The sequence below is a fragment of the Polistes canadensis genome, unplaced genomic scaffold, assembly GCF_001313835.1.
Source record: "Polistes canadensis isolate GaletaPanama2010 unplaced genomic scaffold, ASM131383v1 scaffold_224, whole genome shotgun sequence".
Classification (NCBI taxonomy): domain Eukaryota; kingdom Metazoa; phylum Arthropoda; class Insecta; order Hymenoptera; family Vespidae; genus Polistes; species Polistes canadensis.
The window spans coordinates 223,055-229,897 of NW_014569771.1; the positions used below are offsets into that span (position 1 = coordinate 223,055).

At 32.2% G+C, this 6,843-nt stretch overlaps 1 protein-coding gene across 1 annotated transcript in view; it reads left to right on the plus strand.

The window, feature by feature from the left end:
* The first annotated feature begins 746 nt into the window (after positions 1-746).
* The window catches only part of LOC106790219 (heterogeneous nuclear ribonucleoprotein L-like), a 12,673-nt gene continuing 6,576 nt past the window's right edge, over positions 747-6,843 (plus strand). The window contains exon 1 of the mRNA XM_014754970.1: positions 747-851. The gene's annotated coding sequence lies outside the window, so the exon portion shown is untranslated. The remainder of the gene's footprint in view (positions 852-6,843) is intronic.

Below are 6,843 nucleotides of genomic sequence, written 5' to 3' on the forward strand. Positions count from 1 at the left end.
AAAGTAGCCACCACCACACACCAATGATAAAAATATATAAGATAACCGATAAACGATGACGATGACAATAATGCTACTGATGATAAGAAAGGGGGTGTTATGTTGGAATGTTTGTCTGTGTGCAGATGCTGCCTACTCGTTGTTGACACTCGGGAGCGATGATGGATTCACGTGTGGAGTACGGAGTACAAAGAAGGGTGCCCAGTGTGAGCGAGAAGGGCCCAAACTTAGGCAGATCTACGACTCTCTCTCTCTCTTTCTCCCTTTCTTATATTTGTCTCTCTTTCACTTCTTATCCTTCTCTTTCTATCAATACCAACCCCCTCATTTCTTATCTCTATCTTTCTCTGTGTCTATCTCTCTGATTCTATTTTTTTTTTTTTTTATCGCGACTTACACCACCAACCCTCCCCTTTTTACGACTTCTTACGGAAAATAAGTGGAGGAGGAGGAGGATGAGGAGGTGGAGTTAAAAGTAAGTTGGTTTTACGATCGACTATGAAAAAGAATGAGAGAGGGGGAGTGAGGGCAAAACTATGGAAAAGAGAGTAAGAATAAGAGAGAGAGAGAGAGAGAGAGAGAGAGAAAGAGAGAGAGAGTGTGAAAGAGAGAGAAAGGGAGAGAGACAAAAGGAATAAGAAAGGATAGAAAGAGAGAGATATATATATATATATATGGAAAGAGAAAAAGGGCAGATATGCACGAAGAAAGAGAAAGAATAAATAAATAGGGGAAAAAAGAAGGAAGGTTAAAAAGGGATAGAAACAACGACCTTCTTTTCTACGACCTACGACATCTACGCGGTTATGTGCATCCTCGATGGCAATACACATCGTCGAAACACAATGGCGGTAAGTTCATCAGTATAAGAACAACATTAAATATATATATATATATAACATATATAAATAAATAAATAAATAAATGAGTAAATAAATATATTAAGAGGGATACACACGTATTTATATATACACAATTTTTTTTTACCGATAAGCATCATCACATCAACACGGATATTTTTCTTTTCCACCTTCCACACCCCTCCTCCTCCCAAAAAAAACCCCAGCTTTACTCTCTTATCGTCATTTCGAGGTAATCGGAGAGTGGTAGTCCCTTTGATACTAGAAATCGAGTTGTTCTCCTTCAACACAACGTAGAAGATCCTTCAGACTATCTATCTTTTCCTCTCATCTCATCTCATTTTATCTTTTCGTTTAAGAAGATTGACTGTCCTTCGTTGATTCTTCTTTTATCTCTTTCTAATCTTCCCCCTTTTGTTATCTACTAACACCACTCCCACACTTACTCTTTTTTTCTAAAGCTTTTCCTATCTCTTTTTTCGTATTTATTTATTTATTTATTTATTTATTTACAAGCTGTTCCAGGTAATTTAAACTTAATTTCATAAGCTTATTATATTAATATGATTAAAATAATGAAAAAAAGAAATAATTTCTATAAACACGAGCCTGGTAACTTTGTTATCGAGCTATAGACAATTAAAAGTATTTCCTTGTTTTTATGGGAACTTAAAAGTAGAAACAATCCGATTTTATATGTTTTTTTTTTGTGTTGTTGTCTCCTTTTTTAATATGCAGAAAAGAATTAATCTCAGTGTAAAATACTTTTCTAATATATTCCTTATTTTGCTCGTATACTTTTTATTATCTTTTTTAAAACACAAATTTATAAATATTTATCGACCATCTTTTTTTATGATATTGTTTTAAAAACAAAAATATATATATATTGCGTGTTATATCGGGACTAATCTTGTCGTTGTCAAAATCCTTAAGTAAATTTTTACATTATCCAAAATTCCAAATGTTGATTTACAAATTACACCTATATGTTTTTAATCGCAACGTTTTTTTAAAAAAAAAAAAAACCTTTGAGCATAAAAATGAAAACAACATATGTCGTCGGACTAATCGTAAATGTAAACTCGTAAACAAAGTTTTTTATTGGATTCGTGCGTTTATAAAATTTCTTTTCGTTATTGTCAATTTTCGTTATTTCTCAATCATGTATGCGAAAAGTTGAACTGATGGAAGTTGCTGGAACACCCTGTACATATAATACCCTCCTCCCTATTGCACTTAAGGCTCAGAAAACCCAGACGCAATCCGTTACGTTTCCTTTTTCTTAACCATCAACGGTTTGGAGTTCGGGATTCCGTTCGTAGCTCGATGCTAGGCCGAAAATAGAGTTAGTCGGGGGCATTTCGAACGCGTAACGCTTTCGCGCACCACCCCCTCCCCCTCATCATCTTCTTCTTCTTCTTCTTCTTTCTCCTCCTCCTCCCCCTCCTCTTCCTCCTCTTCCTCTTTCTCCTCCTCCCTGGTATCCACACGATAGATAGATGGCTAGGGCATTTTATTTATGATCTCTCTGGGATCGCCATAGCTGCGAGAAAATGGCCGTCACATGCGGAAAAGGTGTCGGTGCCAGTTACATAATATATTTTCATCAAATAGAAACAACAACCTACATTCTACGCTACATTTGTTGATCACCAAAAAAAAAATAATGCGGATTTTTCTTTATCGTGCGCTGTTATTATTGTTTGGTTTCGTTTTTCGATTTGTTTCGTTTCGTTATATTTTTTAATTAATTGTACGAGATTAAATCGTTTGAACGTGATTCTGATAAATGGAGAACACTGAGTTATGTTTTTAGACGGTATATATATATATATGATATATTTTTTTGTTTTTTTGTTTTCTTTTTTAATTTTTCTACGATATATTTTGGTAATAATTGATATTGCGTTAAAGTGCAGGTGTATTTTTCAAAAAATACGAATGTGATTATTTTGTTTTTAATTAAATGAATTATTATAGAGAATTGTTTTAGATAATATATTTTGTTAATACGACAGGGATACTTTTTTTCAATAATTTATGTATTATTGTTAATTCATTTTATTTGATGATTAACAATACAGACGCCTTTAACTCGTGTTTCAATTATTCACAAATAATTTGTAATCCTTCATTTTATACGAGCTTGTATTAAAATAACGCGATAGTGAATTTTTATTATAAACAAATATAATACATCGATTAAATATTGAGATTAGATTTTTTTTTTTTTATAAATTTTTAACTCGATGCTATCTTTGCTAATTAAAATTATGCTTTTATTGTTCGTATTTAATTAAGACGAAGAAATTGGTGTGAAACGAAATAAAATATGAACAATAAGTTATTTTCACATGAGAGATACGTTATAATTAAATGTTATTACATATTTCGAGAAATTTTGTTACATCGATTAATGTTGATAAAATTTTTTCGAAATTTCAATTAGAAAACACAGTTGATATTTTACTGAAAAAAAAAGCCGAAGCCCGTTGCTATTTTTGTTTTTTTTTTAATTAAAATCATATTATGTTATTTTTAGCTTTTCTTTTATCCTCTTCATCATATTTAATTAAGATAAAAATCAAGGTCGAACGAAAGAAACAAAAGAAGTGAATTATTATCACGTAATTTGTGCGATAATTAAGCGTGCTTGCTTTTCAGAGATATTTCAGTTTTAAAAAAATAAACCAACGATGATATTTTATCAAATGAAAGCTGATGTATTTGTTGATAAAAATTTGTTTTTTTCTCTCTCTCTCTCTATCTCTTCTTTCCCGTTTTCTACCGTATCTAATTTAAACTGTTCGAATGAAAAAAAAAAAAAAAAGAAAAAAACGTAGTAAGATTATGAATTATGATCGTATTATGAGATACGTAACGAATTCAGCCGATTGGATTTGCAGATATTTTAATTAAATAAAAACGCGATCTTCAAACATAAGTTGGGGGTAACTTTTAAAATTAGAAATTATTATCCAAGATGGATTAAACGATTCTCACTATTCTTTATCCTCTTTTTTTTATTAAATTAATCATGAAGAAACAAACGAAAATTTCTTGGTTAATCGTTAAGGTAATATTAGATAGAATTGGATTAACAAATTACGTATATTGGGTGTCACAAAAGTCATGTCTCGAATGAAAAGAAAGTTTATAAAAATGTTTTTAACTAATGTTTGCACTTTCCTTATTAACAAAAAAAAACCCAATAGAAATATACCAATAATTATGACAATGGACTGAGTTCAAAAAATCAGAAAAAAAAACAAATGTGCCTTATGAATAATTGAAAAAAAAAAATATAAATAATTGTTATACGAAATTAAATTATTAAATGAATTTGTTTAATTGTTCTATTTAGTCCACTATTTATAATTATCGGTGCAAATGATCCAATCTATCAAAAATCCTTTTAGTTGATTCATAACTTTAGAGATACCCTATTTACATGTATATCTCAGATAATTTTAAAACGAGATAACGATCTCATAAATTAATATATTAATATAATAAATAATTTCACATATTCTTCGTGCCCTTGTTGTACAATTGAAACGTCACTAATAATAATATCAACGTTTATTAATCAGATAAAATCAAATAAAAGTAAAAGAAGAAGAAAAAGAAAAAGAAGAAGAAGAAGAAGAAGAAGAAATATAGTGGTAATAGTAGTAGAGAATAAAAAGAAATAAAAATTAAAAAAAAAAAAAACAAAAAAGCATAACCCGGTCATCATTAATTTTGTTATCAATGTGACTTACTTCGTTTTCACGTCACAACCACAACCAACCACAACGACGACGACGATTTCTCGTTCCGCCATTGTTATCTTTAAGAAGGAAACAAATAAAATAATATAAAAAGGAAAATAAAAGATTCGAAACGTGGCTAACAAGTAGAAAATAACCAACCCAATCACCCACCCACCTACCCACCCACCCACCAACCTACCAACCTACCAACTTATCCACCACAACGATTTTGAAACGTGCGAACACACAGGACTACTAGGATCGTTAGGGGTGCTACTGGCCGTTACTCTCGAGTGACGAATGATCATCGTACATGGTTGGTTACGATATATCATCAACCCCCATAACAACGTGCTCGGTAAGCGACAGCAATCGATATCGACGTTTCCTTTAACGACCGTTGTCCTTAGCAACACGAAATACACTTTCTCATAATATTACGATTCTCGAGTATTAGTTTTATTTCTACGATTTCATCAGAGAATAACTTACACATTTAATCCCCTGCCCCCCTACCCCACCCCGAAAAAGTCCCCAATACCGGTTAATCTAAAAGAAAGAACATCATGCTCCCCTATCGATTATATGCTTCTTACACACACATGTCACAGTGATATATTATCCTGATTCAATATATATATATATTTTTTTTTTTCTAATTATTTTCAATATTCAATTTATAATTCGTTACGTTCTTTTTGTATAACCATAAATTTGAATTTTCATTGTCCTACGATGAAATATAATCTAAAAGTGTGTTGATCATAATACAAATGAATTCTATTCAATTCTAATAATTTATATATTTTTGCATAAATTGTTTCATTAGAATTATATTATAATAATTTATATATTTTTGCATAAATTGTTTCATTAGAATTATATTATAATAATTAAAATATAGACTTTATTAATTGTCAATATTTTAATAATGAAAATAATTCCAATTAAAAATATATATATATATATATATAGTAAAATGTATGAACACGTATCAATCAAAAATATCAATGAGAAACGTGTTTGTTTCGAAGTTATAATAGCTAGTGTGTAAAACCCCCTATCCAAATGAAACTACCGGTCGTTGTCGTATAAGAAAAGAGTACACACACCCACATAATGGTAGTCCCCCAATCCGGTTATACGATTGTACCAGTTTTGGTCTGAAGGAAAGTTCGCGTTGGTCTCGCTTACCCTATTCGATGCTAGATAATTCTAATAGTTGACCTGAAACAAGAGCCGAGTAGGAAACTATGTCCGTCTCCTCTGTAGTTACGGACAGCGACCTCCATTAGAGAAGAAGATGAGGAGGAGGAGGAGGAAGAGGAGGAGGAGGAGGAGGAGGAAGAGGAGGTGGAAGAGGAGGAGGAGGCACACATTCGACGTTTAATTTTGTCCGTGATAGCAGCGTAGGTTCAAGTACACACAACGACTTTCCTCCGTTTACCACCCTGCCCCCTGCCCCCCCGCCCTTGGTCCCCCCAACCCCCTCGACTCATTTCCTTTCAATCTCGACATCGTTCGACCTAGTGAGAGAATGCAACAAAAAGAAACAAAAAATCATAAGAGACGAACGAAACAACAAAACTATCATGTATAACATGGTAAAAATATCAAATCAGGGATACACACACACACACACACGTAACACGCTACATTAGTTTTCGACAGATAAGGACCAACATTTTTTTCGTGTTTTAATCTATCTCTTTCTATTTATCTTTCTCTGTCTGCCTGTTTGTATGTCTGTCTGTCTATGTCTCTCTCTCTCTCTCTCTCTCTCTCTCTCTCTCTCTCTCTTTTCTGTCTCTTTCTCTCTTATTGTTTTTTATGTTTTCCTAACTATTTTTTTTTCTTCGTAATATCGTCCTTTAGAGATATTTCTACTCGGTAAAAATTTCATCTCGCTTTCAACGATAATAATTCACCTAGCGACATACATATATATGTATATGTATATGTGAATGTGTGTGTGTGTGTATGTATGTGTATGTGTACATTGAGAAGGTCGAGTTTAACGTTCAGTCATCGTTAAGGTTCCCTTCGGGTCATTGCGCACCGCGTATTGATGACGTCAAAGACGAAAAGTGGAAGTTCCTAAGTATTGCGGTTCGTTCTTTTTTTTTTTTCTTTTTTTTTTTTTTTTAGAATTTATCCGCCGGTGTTTGATCCATATTCGAACGAAAGAGGCCGACCGTTTTGATAAATCCGTATATGTCATATTG